Below are 23662 nucleotides of genomic sequence, written 5' to 3'. Positions count from 1 at the left end.
ATATTTGACAAATGATGTTAGGTATAGAAGGAGAAAGGAACCTCTTAAGAACTCACATTTAGCTCAGGGTGCAGTGTATTTTGTTTTCTGTATTTTGAATAAAGTCATGTTTTAAATGGAAGGGGAGAAGATTTTTTTTTGTAATAAGTTGGAAAGCCATTTCCCAACAGCAGCTTGAAATCTCCCCTTTGAGCAATTTGAGGCTTAGGAAATTTTTATTCTATGTCTCTCAAATAAAAGCATATAATATTTGTAAAAAAAGGGTTTTTGCAAGAATTTTATTCATGCATTTAATAATGAAACAAAACAAAAATAATTTTTTAAAGTTATGTAATAAGTAGTAACACAGGCAGGCTATGTGAAAAAATCCTTATATTGTTGAGTTTTTTTGTTGCTGTTGTTATACAGTCTTTTTAAAAAAATAGAATTTATTCAATTATTTTATTTAAATAACTTTCCCAGAATCACAGTGCTATAGAAATTCTATAGAGGAGATTTTGTCCATTTTTCTGCCTTCAGGTAGAATACACGAGAATCTGGTTTTTGAAAAAAAACTGGGAAGGAGATTCCAGAATTGCCCTTAGGCATCCAATTCAGTGGGGACTTGGCATAATTCAGAAGACATCATGTTTAAATATATGGTTCCAAATAAATTATCTTAATTCGCTCAAGTATCAATTAACCGGGGTTAATTGATGGGCTAATGAAGTTACCCATAATTTACTTCTCAAAGAAAAGGCAAACCCAAGAAAATCAGCCTACAGCATATATTTAATGTTTCAGGGCATACTGTCTATATCCTATTCGCCCTCTGACCCTAGCATGTACTTTCTGAAACTAGACAGTGGGGAGGAATGATTAGAGCCCAAGGCAAGAGCCAAAGTCTTCAAAGAAAGACTGCATTGTGTTTATTATGCTTTATTTGCCAAGGCAGGAAAATATGCTAATCAAATGTGTAATGATTTTCTACAAAGGTTTAATGGAAAGATGCACAAAGGGAAAAATGCAATTTATGTTCCATTTCTAAAATGTTCTGGTCAGTCAAGGTTTTCCTTTGTGTGATTTAGAGGTCATTAAAAATACCCAGGGTCATTTGTCTGTTAACAAAAATTGTATTCTTGTTTTATGGAGCCTGGATGCAACCTAACACGGTTTGAGTCTTCATCCCTAGAAGTTTCACACACTGTCTTGTGGTTGCATTCTCAACATGTTATGTCAAGGAACAAAAGAGCGAAAAGGAATAAGGCAGTGAAAGGATAATATTAAAGCTACTTAAAACAAAGAGAAAGGCCTGATCCCATGCCAGTATCAACATTTTATTCTCCTGGTATGTAAAAATATTTGTGCTTCTGAAATCTTAGAAATTTCAAAAAATAGATGGTATCCTGAGTTTCGGAGTTTATGGAAAGTTGCTTTGGTTTTGTTTGGATGTTTCCGTCTGCATCATCACTGAACTTTAACGTAGCCATTTTGAATTGAAGACATTCTATAATTAACCAAATTCTGTTTTGTGATTAAAAAACCAGACATATTGATTTATTTCCCCTTCCTGATCTTCTATGGCAAGAGCTGTTTTAACCAAACAATACACATCCTCATAACAATAGTAAGTCGGCAAGTTTGGGAGTTCTTCATTTTCAACCTCTTTGGATTGTTATTTCCTCTTATTGAGCCAGGTTACAATTAGGCTTAGAATTCATTCTTTATACATTTAGGTCATCGCTTCATAGCCTCAGATCTCTGAGCCAAAAAGAATCCTACAAATCCTATAAATTGAATTGCCTCCCAAGAGAATGCCACATTTTTTTTCAAGTCAGTCATTATTTTCCACATAGAAAACAAATGAGTGTATTTTAGCAAGGTAACCATTGCTCATAAACATCATTTTGATTGTCAAGAGAGCAACTTACTTTTGTATCGCAGTAAAAATCATGTTTGTTCCAAATTATGTTTCAGAATTAGAGTCCACTCGGAAGGAAGCACCACTTTGGTGATCTTTTGTTTGAACATGCTTTTAAGCTAAGAATAAAGCACATGTGCCCTTAGCAAGACTAGGGTGCAGGTGCCAGAAGTAAGCATTGCCCTGACTTACGTGGCATATTGTGGGACTCCCAGGTGGCTGTGGGACTCCCAGGCAATGCGTGGATGGAGAGGAGACTCGGTAGGAAAAGCAGAGTGGTGGGTTTGGTGCTTACAAAAGAATAAAAGTTAAAAAAAAAAAAATTGAAAGTTTGAGCTTATTTACAAACTCTCAATCCATATAATTTTCCAACGTAACCAACCCAAGAAACTGTTTATTAGGAGGCTGATTTACTGGAAGGCAGAAAACCCGGTTCAGAGTCAGCCAAGAATGAATGAGATGAGCTTTGCTGATACCTGCTCAGATGTCCTGGATGCTCATTCTAAGCCCTTCTGGGGGCTTTCTCTTTCATCCTTTTCATCATTACCCTTTATGTCCATTATTACCTAATCTGAGGTGTGTAAACATTTTTTGCATTTTTGTAGTAACAAGGCCTGCATCGCCCTGTAGTAGTGAGTGAGGAAAAACATTTTTGAATAATTGTTTTCAGCCTGTTGTATCACAGTATCTGAAGAAAAGTTAAGCAAGCAAACAAAAGAAAAATTATAAAGGAGGGAAGAAGGGAAGGACACATGTTTGTAATTTAATTGGCTACACAATCACCTCAAATACTCTGTACATGTGCTATTTGCTGTCACCCTGTGATCTGGTACCTCAAAATGTGATTCAGAGGGATGGCAGCCACATGATAGAAAGATCTGTGATTCAGAAAGAAAGCATGGAGGTGGCCTCTCTCTCCAGCCAACACAACAAGCAAACTCATCACCCTCCCCCTCTCTGCGTGGGACATGACTCCCAGGGGTGTGGACCTTCCTGGCAACGTAGGACAGAAATCCTAGAATGAGCTGAGATTCAGCATCAAGGGATTAAGAAAACCTTCTTGATGAAAAGGGGGAAGAGTGAAATGAGACAAAGTGTCAGTGGCTGAGAGATTCCAAACAGAGTCGAGAGGTTATCCTGGAGGTTATTCTTACGCATTAAGTAGATATCACCTTGTTATCCAAGATGTAATGGAGAGGCTGGAGGTAACTGCCTGAAAATGTAGAGCTGTGTTCCAGTAGCCATGTTTCTTAAAGATGATTGTATAATGATACAGCTTTTACAATGTGGCTGTATAATTGTGAAAACCTGTGTCTGATGCTCCTTTTATCTACCTTGTCAACAGATGAATAGAACATATGGAATAAAAATAAATAATAGGGGGAACAAATGTTAAAATAAATTTAGTTTGAAATGCTAGTGATCAATGAAAGGGGGGGTAGGGGGCATGTTATTTATCATTTTTTTTCTGTTTTCATTTTATTTCTTTTTCTGAATAGATGCAACTGTTCCAAGAAATGATCATGATGATGAGTATGCAACTGTGTGATGATATCGTGAATTACTGATTATATATGTAGAATGGAATGATCAAAATAGGAATGTTTGCATTTGTTAGGCATTTTTTGGTATTTAAAAAAATAAAATAAAATAATTTTAAAAAACAAAAAAGCATGGAGGGAGGTCGTAGGTGATTGGTGTGAATGTTCTCCCCTCAGTAACTATTATCTACAGTTAATATGTGATCAGAGAGCACAAGATACACAACATTCTACTAAAGGAGGGTGGTAGAAAAAAAGAGGCACAGATCCAACAAACTTGGAATCTACTCTAGTGAGGTGAAACTTTGTGTTCCATCAAGAGGTCAAAATTGTTGAGTTAAATATCTAATAATCGATAAAAAATATATATATATATATATGTGCAGCCAGTGAGCTAAATCTCCACCTCAGCCAGATTTTGCCAGATTCTTTTAGTATCAAATGATACTAGAAGGGAAAAGTAAGTCTTAATTTTAAACATTGGCTAATAAAGCAACATTCCTTTCTCTTCCACTACAACAAAACCTGATCATTCAGTGTGGATTTTGCATATATGAGTATATCAATCAGGAAGTTTTATTTCTTACAAGAAATATACTGCACCAGCATAGAAAGGAAGAAAGAAAAAAATAGAGAATTCCTGTCCTTGAGGGTCATAGAGTTTGGTTGGGAAAATAAGACATGACATTATAAATGTATAATGAGAATATGAAAAAAGATTTCGAAATAATATTGTGTATCAGATGAACTCTAACATTCTTTGTGGAAGTATTTCCTAATCACAGAACAGATGAGACATCAAAGAAGTCCCCAAAGCCAGGCCACTCCAAAATTCAGAAGAAAGATCATTTTGTTCCTGGCATCTTTTCTTCACTCTAAGCCTCTTGAACCATAGGCTTTGGTGAGAAGAACCCAGATAGGGCCAGAACTTGCCATTCCTGGGTTGAGATGAGGGCAAGATAAACCCATGTGGGAATGTCTGGGATTCCATTTATCTGACAGATTGGACCCAAGGGCAGGGACATATTATTCTAGGGCACAATTCCAGCCTTGGGCAGCCTTCCAGCGTGCTGTGTCAACGGTATATTCTATGTATGTCTTGACCAAAAAAAAAAAAAGGGGGGGGGGGAGTTCAGTGAGACCTTCACAAATCCAAAAAGTAATATATGTTTGAAGAATCCATCTGGTGAGAGGGTGTTTACTTGTTTTTCTCCCCATGTAGACTGTCACGGGCCACTCCCAGGCAGAACTTCATCCTTTATCTTTTCCCCAGGGCTTAGTTTTCTCTTGCATAATATTTGTTCAAAGAATGAATTGGACATGCAAATCTCTCAGTCAGTGATTCAGTGATTAAATGTCTTCATTTCCTCCCCTTCCATTCACTCAGCTTACTTTAATCTGCCTTCCCTTCCCCATCACACGTTCACAAGCACCTTTGCTGCTTTTTTCAATGACTTTCCTATTGCCTGATCAACAGATCACATTTTAATTCTCGTCCTATTTGATCTCGGCATCACTCCCCTCTCGACATCACTCTTCTTGTTTCAGAAAAATCTCTTCTTTCAGCTTCTGTAACATCGCGGTCTTCTGGTTTTTGCTTTCTTCTCTGACTGGTCCTGGTCAGTTCACCCTGCTGGCCCCTGTTTGACTTGGTCCCTAAATACCAGCAGCCAGTCCCAGGACCACTATCTTCGCACATCACACTCTCACCCTATGAAATATGATCTCCTCTAATTTCATGTCCCACTAAATTTTTATTCATCCCCAATGTCTCTTCTGACCTCCAGACTCGTATAACCAACCATTTAATTGCCTCACTGTTAGCCTCTTGCTCAAAATTGAATTCAACCCCCTGCTACTCTACAATCCACTACCCCCTGCAATCTTCTACCTCTGAGGACAGCACTTCCATCTACTCAATTTTCTGATGAGAGAAAGTTATGAGTCTTCTTTGACAGCTTCTTCTCCCACACTCCTCCAATCAATCCATGTCCAAATGTCTGCTCTTGATTCTATCTCCAGAATGTGACTTCGATCTGACCACTTCTCCTGGTCTTCTTTGCCAGCATCCCAGTCTCAGCATTAGTCATTTCTCTTTCCTGCGCTGTTCTCTCCACCCATTAATGCCACCTCTGCCCTTACCCCCTTCTTACCAATTCTTTCTCCTCATAGTAGCCAGAATGATCTTTTAAACCACCAATCAGAACACGTCATTCACCTACTTGAATTGCGTCTAAGGATGCTCTGTGCACTTGGTATAAACTCAGAGATACTTAATGCAAATGATTGAGGCCTTGCATAGCCTAATCACCACCTAGCTCTGTAGCATCCTCTCATGCCATTCTTTCCAACATTCACCAAACTCCAACCACATGATTTTACTTTCAGATCCTTGTGTTTCATAAGTCAAGGTTTCCTAACCCAGAATATTTGGACATGCAATTCCCATTTTGCCTAATTTTTATCTATTATCTTATCCATTATTTTCTTTCTAACACTTTCTGTGGTATTTAATTAATTGCCACTTATTTGATTAACATTGCTTTCCCCATTATGCTGTAAGCGCCATAAGTCCAGAGACAGTGTCTGCTTCTGTTCATCTCTAACATCCCTAATTCCTGGCCCAGTGGCTAACACGTCATAGTAGGAGCTCAGTATGTGTTTGGTGAGTGGAAGGATGGATGAAATGCAATGGGAGACAGGAAATAGAAAATGTGCTTTGAGCTATTAAAGTAGGACAACGGAAAGAACACTGATAAAAATATGATTGTATTTATGTGTAAGTGTAGCAGCTTACATTTCAGACCAGAAAATAATCTTTGCTTTTGTGTATATCCTATTTGCTGGTATCACTCTTCAATACTTGCTTTACCCAACCTAAAACTGCAAGTTGTCCCTGTTTCTACTGAGGGAACATAGGATCCCCTGCAGTATGGCTGCACACCACAGTACTTATGGAGCCAAGTCTGTGTGTTCTCCTAGGTTAGAAAACATGGCCTGTTGAGCACCAGCAGAAGCTTTATCTGGAGCTTGAGTATATATTCTGGAGACTTACCTTAGACCTAAGACCTATTGTTTCAGAAAAGACTGGAAATTCCCCAGCAGGGGAATTTAATGCATGCTCAAGTTGGAGATCCACTGATGTAGCTATTCTGGGAAGGAAAAGTCTTTTATTACTTAAACATTCTCTCTGACTTTCCAGGCTCTTTTGGCAAGCTCAGTGGAGGAAAGACTTTGGGAGCCAATGCTGCTTGACCCCATTTGGGGTGGGGAAAGAAATATGTGGCTTTTGAGTTGGGCGGGGCAAGAGTATATACATAATTATTTGTGCTTTTTTTCTTTTTGGCAAGTCATTGCATATTCTGCTACACCATGTGCGAAACTTGCCAGTAGAATGATGTTCTAAGTGCAAGCCCTTCCTTAAGTAAGAAACCTCTTACTGTCAAATGTTCACTCCCAGTTTCTGTGTGGATTGTTAGTAAAATTTGTATGTTGATGTCTTCATAATTGCTAATACCTTCCACATGGATTTGCAATGCTACATCTTTAGTACTTATTAATGATACGCTGGTAGCACTATTTTCTTACTTTAATTTGCAATAAACAAACCACGGCATGTTTTACAATGTGATGCAAGAAGACAGTATTTCCCCTTAGTGTCCACTTTTCCCAGACAATATTCAATCCCAGTCTTCACCTGTGAGAGTGCCAAAGGTTCTTTTTCCATGTATTCTTAAATCTCTACAGAATTTTCCAAAGGTTTCCAGCAGCTGTTTATTCACGCAAAGACCAGTTGTTTACTGAGAATAATTCATTGACAGCCTGCTTTATTTACGTCTCTACCTTATGTTCAGACCTCAGGAACCACCCACTCTTCAACCGCCTTTTATGTGGCAGAACATCATTTATGGCTTTCTGAAATTTTCTCTGTGTGCACAAAATCATTGTCCTAAAACATACTTAAGCATTTGGGAAGTGTGAGTGCTGCACAATTTAGTATGACAATGAAGCAGGAGGAAAAAAATGTTTTTCATGCATCATATCATCCCTTCTTACCCAGCATGAAATAGTCTCATGGCTCTTCAAGGGACTGGCCCTGGTCTGAAAGCCAAATGCTCTTTAGCCTCACTCCTGCTTCCTTTCAGGCTTTCAGGGCTCAAAACAAATAATACCAGGCAAAAACCTAACACTGACCAACTTCTGTGATCTCCTTTTGTTGTTGTTGTTGCTTTTCCAGTCATCTTCTAAACGAATTGCCACTAGCTACAGAAACCTAAGAATGAATTTCTCTGTTATGATCCTGACCCCAGGACATTTGCACTGCTTATTTGCTGTGTGGTTCATTTATATACCTGTGCAATTTCAAGAAAATCTCAAAACATTTTTTTTAGCATATGGTGTTTGAGCAAGCCAAACCAAATAAATAAATAAATAAAAGGCTATTTGATATTCTAGCTGTTGCCTAAAAATTCATACAGACATACGTATGTTCACACATACATGCACACACACACAAACAAAACGTCTAGGATTTATTAAGGAAAACACAATTTTAATTGTATTTTGGCTGGCTTATATCCCACATTTTCAAAATTTGAAATCCCACATTTTCAAAACACCGTACTAGGACATCTTTCCATATTTCTAAAGTCTATAAAATGAGCATATCTTTATTTTACCATCATAAAAATACTTATTTTTTAAATAAATGCCAATCAACCACCTTAGATATTTGGCAAAACTTGGCCTCTGATGGAGAAGAAATTGGCTAAAATCAGGATTTTTCATTTGTCCATACTATTCTGATGTACTACTACAGAAAAAAGCAATCAAGGGTTGAGACATAATCTTTAGTAAACAAAAAGTCATAAAATTCATCTCTCACACCATTACTAATTGGATACAATTAAGCAGCTTCTGGTTTGCAAACGTGCCCTATAAATGTATTTATAAACAAACATTTTTGTCTTTTAAATTATAAAAAACATCATGAGAAGAAGGTGAAGGAGATAGTCCCATTCTTAAACTATAGACTTCAGTAGTATGTGAATCTTAACATAACAAGAATGTTTAGTGGTTCTCAAAATTTTTGCTTCAGAGATTTTTTTATATTTGTGAAAATGGAGGACCCCAAAACACTTTTGTATATGTTGATTATACAACCGATTAGTGAAATGTCTATTTTATGCCTCAGAGGTTAACTATGAATACTAACTTAAATAGTATATATAAATACTTAATAACAAAAAGGTATTTATTTTGCTGTGTCATTTTATCTCTGTGTACATATAAATATGGTTTGGATACCATATGCCTGACTGTATATGTTTACATCAATATTTGTTGAAAAATCTAAGTTACTTAAGGGTAGAAATCAATTTTTGTTGTGCCGTATATAGTTCTTATTTTCATTTGAAAGGTACAGGAGAATGCCATAAACATCAATTAATAAATAATGACCATCAACCCAAGTGGACTGTTTATGTAAGTACAAAGAATGATAAAAGAGAATAATAATAAATACTTGAGGCCAGCTTTCTGCCTGTTTCCATTTGGTCTGCCACAAAAGAAAATGCAACCTAAAATTCTAGCAGGGGGAAAAAATTTTTTAAAAAGAAAAAAATTCTAGCAGGGAAAAGTTTGTGGTTCTTTATATAAGGGTTAAGTGAATGTCTTTGAACACTGAACAGTCTTTTCAAGAACTTTAAAAAGAAAACGTTCCCTTAGGGAATGGGCTTTAGTTTAGCTACAGTTGCAGATGTATACCAGAAACTGAGTCATGTTTCTCATTTACATATAGGTGACTGTATTAGTTACCTATCACTGTATAACAAATCACCCCAAAATCCAGCCACTTAATGCAACAACGAACATTTATAATCTCACACAGTTTCTGTGGGCCAAGAATTAAGGAGCTGCTTTTGTTGGGTGGCTTTGGCTTAGCTTCTGTCACGAGATTATGGGTAAGCTCTCAGAGGGCTTGGCTAGAACTGGAGGATCTGCTCCAACATGACTCTCCCACAGGGCTGTTGGAAGCGGACCCCTCCAGGGGACTGCTCGAGTGTCCCCATGTGACAGCAGCGACCTTTGCCCAGTGCGAGCTTTCCAAAAGGGAGAGCCAGAAGGAAGCTGCGATGCCTCTCATGACACAGTGTCAGATGTCACACATGGTCACTTCTCCCATACTCTTTTCATCCAAAACCCAGGTCCAGCCGAAACTCAAAAGGAGGAAAACTAGACTCCACCTTTGGAAGGGAAAAGCATCAGAGAATTCGTGGGTGCAGTTTAAAATTTGCACAGTAAAGTCTGTGGGTGATGCTATGTATGTTCAGTAAAGTCAGGCTTCCTTAATTCACATGGTTCCAGTTTGGCTGAGTTTTTTACTGACAGGCTCTTCTAAGAGAATATAATAGAGCGAAATGAGACAAAATAAAGTGTCAATGGCTGAGAGATTCTAAACAGAGTCGAGAGGTTATCCTGGAGGTTATTCTTACACATTAAATATCACCTGTTTAGTTAAGGTGTAATGGAGAGGCTGGAGGAAACTGCCTGAAAATGTGGAGCTGTGCTCCTGTGGCCATATTTCTTGAAGATAATTGTATGATGATATGGCTGTATCAGTGTGACTGTGTGGTTGTGAGAACCTTATGTCTGATGTTCCTTTTGTCTACCTTTTTGATGGACTAGTAAAAGATATGGATTAAAAATAAATAATAGGAGGAACAAATGTTAAAATAAATTTAGTAGATTGAAATGCTCGTGATCAGTAATGGGAAGGGGTAAGCGGTATGGTATGTATGAATTCTTTTCTGTCTTCTGTTTATTGCTTTTTCTGAATTGATGCAGATGTTCTAAGAAATGATCATGATGATGAATATGCAACTATGTGATGACAGCATGAGTTATTGATTATATAACAAGAAAGGAATGATCATATGATAAGAATGTGTTTGTATGTAGTTACGTATCAGAAATTAAAAAAGAAAAAAGATAATATAACAGACATTTCAGTACAAATTAAGAATTATTTTAAAATTTGGAACTTGACAGATAAACCAAATCTTATCACTGAGAAGCTGTGAGGTCCAGGGTTTAATCTTCTTGAGTCTACAGAAATAGATCTGAGGTCTCTAGATGTCAAGTTTAAGTCCTTTGAAGTTCAGTTATATGTTAGCATGTCAAATCTACATGAATTCCAAGGTTATAATCTAAATTCAAAGTAATGGTTTGTAGTCAACGAAGTAAAAAAGTTTTATAGGGGGAGATAGCTTGGTTGAAAATGTGATAGTCTTACACTTTAAATAGAGCAAAAAACTTCCAAACCTATAACTAGAACAACTAAGACATATTATTTATTTTGGCAACTGACATGCGGTTGTCCTTTAAAGCTAAAATAATCAAGGTCATTCCACAGCAGTGGGTACCTGCTCAAGTAGTCAGTAGATAATGTCTTAAATATTTTAACTAACAAATTTATGCGTTTAATAAAAGTAATTTTTATTTATTCTTTATTTTGGATTTTGTTAATCACAAAGGAAAATGTACTATAGTTCTCAAAAAAATACATGTTCAAGACGCCAATGTAAATAATGCATTCTAATAGAAATATTATCAGGCCTATTTCAATAAATCTGTAATTTTCTAGTATTCAAAGTTCCCAGAATGGAGACTGTGCAAAAAAGTATCATATGTTAATGGGATTTTGACCACAATATTAAAGAAAAGACTTGCAGGAATTAAAAATAGGCTTAATTGAGATTGTAGCAGATTTACACAATTCTCATCAAAGACACTTAAAAAAATCAGCCAACTTTCCCATCTGAACATGTGGATTTGGTGGGAATCAGTATCAGGAGAGCCTTTTAAAAGTATGTTTGTTTCATATCAAAAAACTGATAGAAGTTTCAGGAGACCATCCAGGTTTCCTAAGAACTAGATGAATTATCTTTTTGGCTCATGGCTCGTATAGTGTTGACTGCCTACAGAAAAGTGAAGTTGCTTTGGAAAGGGGAAAAGGCTGGAACCACCGTCTCACAGTAATTCACCAAAATGGCGAACACAAAAGGAAAGAGGAGAGGCACCAGCTATATGTTTTCTAGGCCTTTCAGATAACCTGGAGTTGTTCCTCAGGCTACATACATGCAAATCTACAAGAAAAGCGATAGTGTAGACATCAAGGGAATGGGTATTGTTCAAAAAGGGATGCCCCACAAATGTCACCATGGCAAAACTCGAAGAGTTATACTGTTAACCAGCATGCTGTTGGTATTGCTGTAAAAAAAAAAAAAAAAAAAACAATGGGAGGGCAAGATTCATAAAGAGAATTAATGTGCGTATTGAGATATTAAGCACTCTGAGAGTCAAAATACCTTCCTGAGACGTGTAAAGGAAAATGATCAGAATAAAAAGGAAGCCAAAGAGAAAGGTACCTGGGTTCAACTGAAGCACCAGCCTGCTCAACCCAGAGAAGTACACTTTGTGAGAACCAGTGGAAAGGAACCTGAGCTTCTGGAGCCTTTCCCCTGTGAATTCATGGCATTCATGAAAAATAGAATACTTGTGGATTGCTAAAAAAAAAAAAAAAATGCATTGAACACTTGAGTATCTCACTTTGGAATCACCTTAAAATCTCTTTATAAACTGTATAAAGCTATATAAATATAGACTGTATTAATAAATTTGGGTATTTAAAGAATATAATATCCTTTCCTAGTACTAGATGTTGCATTTTAAATAACTGGGATAACATCAGTTTGTAGGTTTTGCACCCTGTTATGTTGCAGTGCCTAAAAGGGAAGGGGAAAAAAATGACAATGTTGTCATATTTTTGCTTTAAAATATGCTGTCACATAACTTCTTTTACTAAATGCAGAAAAATTATCATCAGATCTAAAGGGAGTAGAGTTACCCCAAAAGGATCCTAATTTCTAAAGCAAGAGTCGATAGGGCAAGTTTTTAACACTGCCAATGTGGAATTCTAACCTGAACCCTGTGCTCCTGGTAACAGCATAGGTTAAAAAGTTTCCCACTGTTTATGTTACTGACTGCTGTAGTTTCCCAGCTGCTTAAAGCAAATACCATGGAATGGGTCAGGTTGAATAATGGGAATTTATTTGCTTATGGTTTTGAGGCCAGGAAAATATTCAAATCAAGTTATTATCAAAGTGATGCTTTCTTCCCAGAGACAGGCTGCCTGTGGTCTCTGACTCCTTGGTCACATGGCAAGGCACAGTGGCAGTGTCTCTTGGTCTCTCCTTTCTCTTTTGGGTTTCTTTGATTTCAGCTTCTTGTTTCCTGTGGCTTTCTCTCTCTCTCTGCCTGAATTTCATTCTGCTCATAAAGGACTCCAGTAATAGGATTAAGACCTATCCTGATTGAGGGCGCTCACACTAATGGAGGAAACCTCATCAAAAGATCCTACTTACAATGGGTCTACACCCACAGGAATGGATTAAACTTAAGAACATGTTTTACTGGGGTCCAAATAGCTTCAAACCACCACACTGACCAAGACAGCCTTACCTTCTCCTTAGTTTGACTAAACTTTAGCCAGGCTTCTTCTGGTCTCTAGGACCCTCACTGCCCTTACTGTGGTCCTTAAGAATCCATATAGAACATATACCCCCCCCCCTCCACCCTACCCTGACCCCCACAGGAGATAACATTATGCAGGGAACACAGTTCCTTGCTTGACTTTCCCTTCCCAGTCCTCTTCCAGTCACTCATTGCAATCCTTAAGGAGTCCCCTGCCCTCTATTTCAGCAGAGTTGAGCCCTCTCTCTTTTCTCTACTGTGATAGCCTTCTGGTCTCTCTCTCTCTCTCTCTCTCTCTCTTTTACACACACACACACACACACACACACACACACAAATAGCCTCTGGTTTCTCTCTTCTTAATTGCACATAGCTTTGAATAAAAGCATCCTTGCCTATTTATCATGATCCAGGGCAATTTTTCTCTGACAACCCATTTTATGGACAGCAGAAGTTGTTCCAAGGCCAAGTAATCTAAACGGAGACCACCAAGAAGTTTAGGATAATAAAGCAGCATCTTATTGATATTGATCTTAATGAATTCTTAAACTAGAATTCATTTCACATAGTGTTGATTTGATCATTTAAAACCCAAGGGGCAGGCAGTGCGATGGTAGCTTAGTGGCAGAATTTTCACCTGCCATGCCGGAGACCTGGGTTCGATTCTCGGAGCCTGCCCAGGCCAATAAAAAATGAAAAAAAAAATAAAAAAATATAATAAAAACAGAAAACCAAGGGGCCTTTTGTCAACCTCAATAAAGTCACTGAATTAAATGATGGTGGCAGGTATACACTGAACAGAGTGAGATGAGGGAAGCAGACAACATTGAAACAGTGTTGTGGGTGTGATATTTTGTGCAAGCTTTCTTTACCAATGGGAGAAAAATAGGATCTTAATTATAATGCAAAGTTATTCTTTAGGGCCAAATGTCATTTACATGCTTCCAATATTACTTTCACTTCGAGTGTTTTTTTCATTTTGTCGATGTGTTTGTAATCCTAAACAGTTTCATTAACTAAATAGCCACTAAACCAATCACTATTGAGCCCAATAAAATGTTGACCCATTATAGTTATAAAAAGTTCCTTTAGCATCACTGCAGATGGATGAAAATTCCAGTTCTGCAAAAACTGGCTCCATGTTAAGTGTTCCTCGTCAGCACCCGATTTCAAATTAACGTCACTCAATTGTGTTTCTTTGTAGAAGAGACATTTACATGGGACTAAACTGCACAGCAATCAATCTGTCTCATGAAAGTGTATAAACATTTTCTAGTGGGGTTATAAAAATGAATGATTCCTCCTTTTATTCCAGTAAATATACTCTTAACCAGTAAAGTCTGATTCAGAAAGGAGAGGGGGAAGGTATAGCTAGTCCAGTACTGTGGTAGTAGAACAGGAAAATGTATCTAGGGCTTAACTCTATGTTAATTAAAGTTCCTTGCTCCTTTGGAATTCATGGCACCCATCCAGGAGGAATCTCAAGGAATCTTGATTCCAGGAGGATTCTCATGGATGGTCTCTTCAATTATTCCCTTAAGTGCACATTTCAGTTGGGATTCTTTTTTCTTTCAGTAGTTAAAAGCACTACCTGATAATACTGTGAACCATTCATTGTATACTTTGGGTGGATTATATAGTGTGTGAATATATCTCAAAATTGCACTGAAAGAAACAAAAAAAAATGATATTTAACAAAATCATGTGATATAATAGAGAAAATTTTAAGCAACTGAAAAAACCAATACCAATATCTATGGTTTCTAAATTTCCTCTTATCCTTTTAAAACGAATGTATGGTGTGGGGAACCATGGCAGTGGGTATTTACAGAACAAGGAATATTAGTCCAAGAAAAGTTGTGTGGAGTAGACGTTAAGAACATGGACTTTATCTGGGTTCAAATCCTTGCCTCATATCTTGTTTTGGCAATTCCTGATGGTTAAGTGTGTAGATGGTCAGTATTCCAAAGTGGCCACCATATGCAAAGTGCATAATAAAAGGTTTTCGTTTCCTTGGCTGCTCAAGAAAATTCTATCAAATGGTCAGATTAAATGATGGGAATTTATTTCCTCACAGTTAGAGGCTTGGAAAAAGTCCAAATCAAGGCATCATCAAGACAATGCTTCCTTCCCAAAGACTGTGGCATTCTGGGGCTGGCTGCTGGTGATCCTTGGTTCTTAGCTTGTTACATGGCACATGGCGGCATCTCCTGGTCTCTTCCTTCTCTTCTTGGTCCTGTTGATGTTCAACTTCTTGCTTCCTGTGGCATTTTCTCCCTAAGTCTGAATTCCATTCTGCTTATAAATTACTCCACTAACAGGATTAGGACTCATCTGATAGAAGTGTGTCATGATTTAGCTGAAGGAACCTCATTGAAGGTTCATACAACAATGGGCTCACACCCATGGAAATGGATTAAAATTCAGAACACATTTTTCTGGGGTACAGAGAGCTCTAAACCACCACACAAAACAATTAAAGAATACTTTGAAAACTCACATATTTAAGGATACATACATAGAAAATATCTAAGAAGGAAGAGCTTGTGTGATTTTTCTCATAAAACTGATGCGCATATTCAGGTATTTCAACATTTTTTTTCCAGAATTACTCAGATTTAGCATAAGATCACATAATGTTTTAAAATGTGTAATTCACTTGTCTACAGAGCTATTTACAGCAAAAGATACAAATAATGGAGAATGGATAACATTTAAAATTTATAAAGCTATCTTAAGGTTAAAATGATTATACCAAAATATAAATTATTATGGTTACTCCAATTGAGCAGTTATTACATTTAGCCCTGAACTTTCATGACAGCCAACTTGAGGAAGGACATATGCGTTGTTAAATTCTGAAAGAAATTTACTAAATGAAAACTTATCTAAAGGATATTGAACTATGTCATGAACAATATTTCAACAGTGGATTTATTGAAGATGCGGAAATAGTATTAATAAGAATTTCAATAGATGCTAAAGGGAGTTCAATTAATATGGGCCAGCCATGAGGATTTTTTTTTTTTTTGGTCCGGGCAGGCTCCGGGAATGGAACCCAGGTCTCCGGCATAGCAGGCACAATTCTGCCACTGAGTCACCATTGCACCGCCCTATGGGGCTTTCTATTTTTGTAGCTATGCAGAAAGTAAAATAATAATAACAACAATTTGAATTTCTCTAAGACCACATTTCCAAATGAAAATAGCTTCAGTCAGAGTTTTTTCAGAAGCTAAACCTTCTTAAATTCAATATTTAACTCTCTGAAATTATGCTAGTGTGGGATATTCTGTAGGGTCTGTTGAAGATAGAGCCACCAGCTTTAGATACAGTAAGTGCCAGGGTTTTAAATGAGAAAAAGTTTTTACATCCAGTGGAGGGTCATTCCACTCTGCCCAGAGATGGACTAAACATGTGCCTGTGAACAGCACCAAAACAACCCTTAACAATCAACTTCATCTTTGTTCAAATGTTTAAACAACTGAGACACTACAACTCTACACTATAGAATATAGATAAAGCTATAATTTGGTCTGTAAACCTGGAGAGACAGTTATTAACGGTCAGTCTTTGACAAAAACAAAACAATATGGCTGACAACTTTTAAAAAATAATTTATGCCTTTTTAGAAGTAAAGAAAGATACAAAACATAAATCAAATTTCTCAGATAATAGCACATGTATTTAATTCACTTTGTTGTAGGCATGTGTACCTTAAGGAAAACCCTCATATAAGCACATCATGCCTTCCTTCTTGAAACTTCCATTATCTTCCTGAGAAACCAAGTTAATCTGGAATCATGAACACAAGGAGGGACTGGCTTCATTAGTCCCATGAATAATGGTGTAATCGAAAGTGCTCCAAGACCCAGAATCTAATCTTGTCCCCATTTGGATGCAAGTTCTATAAAATTAGGCAAATCACTTGCCTCTCTGAATCTCAACTTCCTCATAGGCAAGATGGCAGTGAAAGATCTAAGTCACCATCTCCTGGAACACTGATATATAAAGCATTGGTGGTTCGACAACTAATCTTAGTTGATACAGAGATGAACATTTTAAATTTTAGTCGTTATTTATTTTAACGTGTATTATGAGCAATATAACCAACAAATCAAACCTGTCAATTCATGCATTTCATTTTTATTGTTTTGAACAAGTCAAGTGAAAATGGAAATTTATTTGAATTTGATGTCACAAAAAAATTATTGAGTCATTTTTAAAATTAAGTAGATTTTAAGTAAATAGAAGAAGCAAATAATCTTCTAGGTGATAATGTATGTAGTAAAAATTATTGGGGAAACACAACTACATGATCTCTACGTCCTCTCTCTATTTTCAATGAAAGAATGATGACTGTCAAAGCTAGAGAAATACTTTGTGAACTAAAAAAAGATGATATCAGAATGCTGATCAGGAAACAGCTTTTCAATGAACACTTTGTTCGAATGAAAGCAAACTACAATCATTGACTGGCTAGCAAAATCGCCGACTGGAGTGATTTCAAACGAATGTCTAACTGAAGCGATGGAAACAAACCCATTTTCCAATGTACCTTCTTTTCTTTTACGTTGTCTTTCATGTCTTCCAAAAAAAAAAAAATGTGAATCCCCAGACTCTTCCTGTAGCTCAGTGTGTCCACAATGGTCTCTTGTGCCCTCATCTGAGAAAGAGACTGTGTCTTCAATGAGGGAATTTTCCTGCCATTTCTAAGGACATAATTACCCATTTTGAAATTTCTCCATAAAATTTTTTTGTGGGAACAAAAGTGAGTGTTTTAAAGGGAAAGGAATAAATTACCGTCTCTGCTTCCTCTATGGATTAAACTACTTCGAAAAAGGCAAATGGAGGAAATTCCTAAAGAACAAAACAGCACATTCCAGACACTTCTGTGGGATCATCTCTAATATTTGAAAGCATGCAAAACAAGCACTGCCTGTAAAGACAAATAATTGATAGTGCTTTGTGATATACTGCAGGACCAGAAAAGAAAAATCGTCTCATGAAACCTAGGAGTAGACTCTTTTTGATTATCCTAGCAGCCCATTATACAGAGGGGTTGGCCCAGGTGATATAGAGAAAGGAAAGCCCTTCTTTATGGTGGTATACTGTGGTCCTCTTTGGACTGAGGACCAAAGAACTAAGAGGAAAATAATTTGTACAAGTGAGGAATATAGTATAATAATTAAAAATCACATATTAAAATATATTAATAATAATAATATAGAATATATTAAAAGGGAAAAATCGTACTTCATTTTCACTTGAAATTGTTCAGGAGAAGCTGGGTTGATTAGAATATGTCAATCACCGTTCTAGTAAGATGTATTCAGATATAATATCCATCACTTCTGTCACTAGTTATGTTAGCAGCTTCCATGTGGTTGCTGAAGTTACTAAAAGGTGTACAGCTGAGGTCACCCTGTAAGTGCAAAAAGACATCCCAGAAGCAGACCTGAAGACAACATATGTCTACAACATTTCAGCAAGGCATGTCAAAATCTGCATTTCTCCAGCCATGTTTCACATCCCAAAACACAAACAAACATGCACACAATCTAAGCTCCCACACACAGCTTTAAAAGATCTCATTAAGAGAAAGCAAATTATTCCCTCCTTTTTTACTAATAAAAACTTTCGTTTTAATGACTTGTTCTTTAATTCAGTTGTGAAACACCCTGACAAACCAATTTAAATAAAAATCTTTACACGTGGAGAGATGTAGGTGGGTCAGCATATGGAACGGGAGAGAGAGGTGGCTGCGAGCTATCAAAAAGACTTGGCTTGTCATTTGATTATCACAGAGAATAACAAAGACTATGAATGATTTTTTTTTTCCTGTCATTTGGAAGTTATTAGTAGACTTCCCTTTGTTCCATTGAGAAACGAGAGAAGCAAATATGAAGTTACAGCGAACCCGTATGGCCAGCAGGAAAATCTATTTAATTGCTTTATTGCCAGAAATGCTAAATCACTTCCTGGGGATGCAGTTCAAATGAAACATATGGCAGCTATTAGCTAAAGCCCCTAATGAATTCAAAAATATGCTTTTTATGGGAGCTTTCTTATAAGCAACAGTACTACTTGTTATTTAAACTGTGTACACAAAAATGCGTTTGGCATTTGAATTCCACGAACCTTTGATGAACACCTACTCTAAGTCAGGCTGTGCAGCCACTTGCATGGTATCTTTCCCTTTAAGCCCTGAAACGGATACAACACTATGGAAGCTCAGGATATGTGAATAGACAGGAGTCTGCCATAACAGGAAGTGCAGCCTTGAAAGAGTTTCTCTGATAGAACACTAATTGGTTTCAGATCTAGCCAAGCCTCTTCTCCGAAGGGAGGGGCAGGAGGACTTCGGAGCAACACATTTTTCCCAAAGGTTCAATGCCCAAGGAAGCCATCCTACTTCTACCTGGGCAGACCTAATTCCCTACTGCCTTCCCACACCTCTTCTCCCTGCTCCAGCAACGAGGCTAAGCATTACCATTTAGCATCTGCTAAGGGTCCTTTTTACATTCATTTTCTTCAATTATATTGTGAATTCCAAGGAAAGTTTGGGAAGGGGAGGTTTGTATTTGAGTTGATGTTTAGACATGTAATTAGGATTGATGAACAGCTTTGATTAATTGAAAATCAAATGTCAGTTTTTTCAAATTCCTTTAATACCTTTCATCCCTGGGGAATTTCACAAAGTTAATCAGCTTATTCATAAACCGTTTTTCCAGAGAGTCAATTCTCCCTAAAGTTCACAGATAAATGAGCTGAGGAATATTCAGCTATTATTACTATCTAGCTTTACTTTTAATGGGAAATTATAAAATTCTAGGCCCATTAAACTTTGGAAGTCTTTCCTGTACATTTTAATACGGCCACTGCAGCTATTTAATGGAAGTGAGCTAGGGAGAAAAATAAGGTGAGACTCTTAAGTATTTGGCCCTGACTACGTGATGTATATTGGCACTAGCAAGATGAAGGCTAATATACTTCTGATTCATTGATTACCATTTTCGAACCCATTGATTACCATTTCTGTTAAATATGTATTTCTACATGCTATAGTCAAATGCAATAAACTGTGGGAAAAGCCTGCATCTGTCAGTGGTCAGTTTATGATTGGGGGCAAGACATTTTGCCTGAATTCCAGTTGCCTTACCTTCAAAAAGAGAGCCCTTGGAGTAGAGGCTTGGTTGTGTAGCCAGCATCCCTGGAAACCTCGGTAAGGGCAGCTAGTCATGGACCTCGTGGGCAGCAGAAAGAGCACCTGCCATGCGACCAACGCTCAGCACTGTGAAACCCTCCATTGGTTATGCAAGTTGTGAACCTTGATCCTGCAGCAGATGCTTCAACTACTCCTTGATGACTGACATCAAGGAACTGACCCAAGCAGATGATGTGATGGAAGATGAGTCTCTGTGGTTCAGTCCTAGTGAAGAATTGGGTATTTTGCATGGAATACTTTGGTAATCATTTTGACTGGCTGGAGAACTATCTTGGCCATTGTACTGGTTGTTACTGACTGCCAGAATGCAATATACCAGAGATGGAATGGCTTTTAAAATGCAGATGTATTTAGCTGCAAGTTTACAGTTCTAAAGCCACAAAAAATGGCCAAACTAAGGCATCCAGATAAAGATACCTAGACTCAAGGAAGGCTGATGTCTGTCACATGGGCAGGCATGTGGCTGGCGTCTGCTGGTCCTTGTTCCCGGTTCCATTGCTTCCAGCTTCTGATGACAGTGGTTTCCTCGCTAAGGTCTGTGGGCTTTCACTTAACTCCTCCAGGACATAACCATGGGTTCTGGATTGCTTAGCATCTCATGGGAAGACACATGACAACCTCTGCTAGGCTCTGAATATCCAAGCATCCATGTCCAGGCATCTGCTCTCTCTGTCGGCACTCCAAGCATCTCCGCATGTCTGCACTTCTGTTGGCTCTGAAGTAACTGTGTCTCCTGGGACTTCTGCATGTCCAAATGCATCTGCATCTTCATCTGTAGCTCACGTTCCTCAAAACATTTCCTCTTTTAAAGGACTCAGTAAACTCATCAAGACTGACCTGGAATGGGTGGAATCACATCTCATCTAATCAAAAGGTCACACCCACAATTGGGCATGTCACATCTCCATGGAGATAATCTACTGGAAAGTCAACCCTGAACAGGTCTGCCCCAAAAGACTGGATTAGGAAAGAAAATATGACTTTTCTAGGGCACATAATAATTTCAAATGAACACAGCCATGTAGAAGACAAACGCATCCTTTTTGACTGTCTGGGTCAGGTACACTCACTTGCCTGTGATGAAACAGCTGATCCAGCAGCTGGAACAGTGGCAGTTCTGAATCTATTGCATTTTTCTTGTTGATTCTCAGTTCATGGTGGAGGCAACTCAAGTTTCTCTCTGGCATCTTGGCAGCGCTGAGTGCAATCATCTTTCTAGAAGTTCTGCAAGTTAACATCATGATGAAAATGGATCTGCTGAGTAAGAAAACTAAAAAGGAAATGAAAAACTTTCTAGATCCAGATGTGTATTCTTTCTTAGAAAACTCTACAAGTGTCTTAAGAAGCAAAAAATTCAAAACAATTGACCAATGCTATATGTGAACTGATTGACGACTGTAGCATGGTTCGATTTTTAACTTAGAATCAGTCAGATGAAGAAAGCATGAGCACTGTATTACAGCATATTCATTTTGCTATTCCGTGTGGAGAATATTTGGAATTTAAAGAACTAAAGGACTATGAAGATGCATCATCTCTTATGTTTGATGAATATTTTCAAGAACGCCAGAATGAATGAAGATTTTGTTAAAATATGAATGTACATATGAAAATCTTACAGCTGAAACAACAGAATATTCTTGTCTTTGGAGGATGCAAAAGTAGAAAGCTACATATTTTAATGAAAAAAATAATACTTGGCTCTTTATCTACAGCATGCATGAATCAAGTTCTGTATTATTCTGAAACTGCTGCTGTTTAATGTGGAATCATTTGGTATTATTTTAACAGTATCAAAGTTGAAATTGAAATGAATGCACATAGATTTGTATATAATATGAATTAACACCTGTGCTACAGTTAAAACCAGTCTCACTTAATTTTACTGTGCTTGATTTTTTGTTGTTTTGAGGGGATTTCTGGACAGTGGGAATTATTGTAATAAAATATACATATGGTATATAAAATATGTCCAACAGAAGACCGTTGCTTTATCTGTATCTTCCAATTTTCTACGTTGAAAATGTTTTATTTCTATAATTAAAAAATTAAGAGCAACTGTTTTGTGATGCATATTTGTATATATAATATATATGTAAAATAAATGGAAAGGTAGCACAAACCTTTCATTATTCTCTTGTTTTCCAATCAGAATTTGAACTACTCAGTGAAGGCAAATGTTTTAATGAGTAAGTTCCCTAAGTAGCAAAATATGGGCAGTGATTTTTTTCATGCAAGAACTGATTTGTATTTGTAGTGTTAATCAGTGGGACACATAGGTCTATACAACCCCTTTCAATTATGTTCACCTTCAGTATGGTAATATCACTTACAGACCCGCTAGTGAACCGCCTTCACTTCTATCTATTCCCTTACATTTGAGTTCAACATCATTAGCTAACCGTTCATCCATCTTTAGCTTCTATGTATCTCTAAGTCCCATATATTCTGTATTATAAGCTTGTGATTTAACCTTTACCATGGTCATAAAAGTGGCTCATCCATCTTGTCATGTGCTTCAGTATGTCATTTCATCTTACTGCTGCATCCCTCATATGTATATATATACCACATCTTGTTAATCCACTTGTCTGTTGATGGGCATTTGGATTGTTTCCATCTTTTGGTGACTGTGAATAATGCTGCTATAAACATGTGCAAATGTCTGTTTGTGTCACTGCTTTTGGCTCTTCTGGGTATATACCAAGTAGTGCTATTGCTGGGTCATAGGCCAACTCGATATTTAGTTTCCTAAGGAACTGCCAAACTGTGTTCCACAGTGGCTGCACCATTATACATTCCCACCAGCAGTCCATAAATGTCCCAATTTCTCCACATCCTCTCCAACGTTTGAAGTTTCCTGTTGGTTTAACAGCAGCCAGCAATTTTTTTAGTGCAGTTTGTAGTCCCTGAGAGTTTAGAATAAGAAGTGATGCAATTTTTCCTTTTTAATTTCTTGCTTCAGTGTTTCTAAATTCATTAGTTGGGCATGTGAGCGGGTCCTGGGAAATAAGTAGTCAGCCAACAAATATTTATTTCTTTAGCATCTACTATAGGCCAAGCTGTGCTAAAGCCAAGCTGAATCTCTGATTTAGTAAGTGCTGCCAGGCATTGTGTTAAGAAGCCCTTCTTTACATAATCTATGTCATTTAATCCTTATAACAGACCAAGGTCATTGGATGAGAGATCTTCCATCTGTTTCAAATTAAGCCCTTGTAGAAAACCTGCATCTCAAGTTTAAAAAAAATTTTTTTTGCTTTGTAATCAGCATATTATAGAGACATCCATACATTTCAAGAAGCACGTAAAATTCTGATATCCAGATTTAAGCATGTGAACATATGATGACTTTTAAACATACAATTAAAGATATTCATAATTTGCTATTAAAAAGAGAGCCCTTAATTAGATCATTTCTAAATGTCCTTTGCGGACATCTTTGCTCAGATATTTTGTGAACTA

The 23662-nt window shown here is 37.2% G+C and overlaps 1 protein-coding gene and 1 pseudogene across 4 annotated transcripts in view; both read left to right on the top strand.

Annotated features, from left to right (window-relative positions):
- The window catches only part of DLC1 (DLC1 Rho GTPase activating protein), a 456370-nt gene that overhangs the window by 205498 nt on the left and 227210 nt on the right, over positions 1 to 23662 (top strand). The gene's annotated exons all lie outside the window — the stretch shown is intronic.
- LOC143669573 (GPN-loop GTPase 3-like) lies at positions 9401 to 21896 on the top strand (annotated as a pseudogene).

This window comes from Tamandua tetradactyla, chromosome 26 (genome assembly GCF_023851605.1).
Source record: "Tamandua tetradactyla isolate mTamTet1 chromosome 26, mTamTet1.pri, whole genome shotgun sequence".
Taxonomy (NCBI): Eukaryota; Metazoa; Chordata; class Mammalia; order Pilosa; family Myrmecophagidae; genus Tamandua; species Tamandua tetradactyla.
This window is presented reverse-complemented; position numbering and strand designations above follow the sequence as displayed.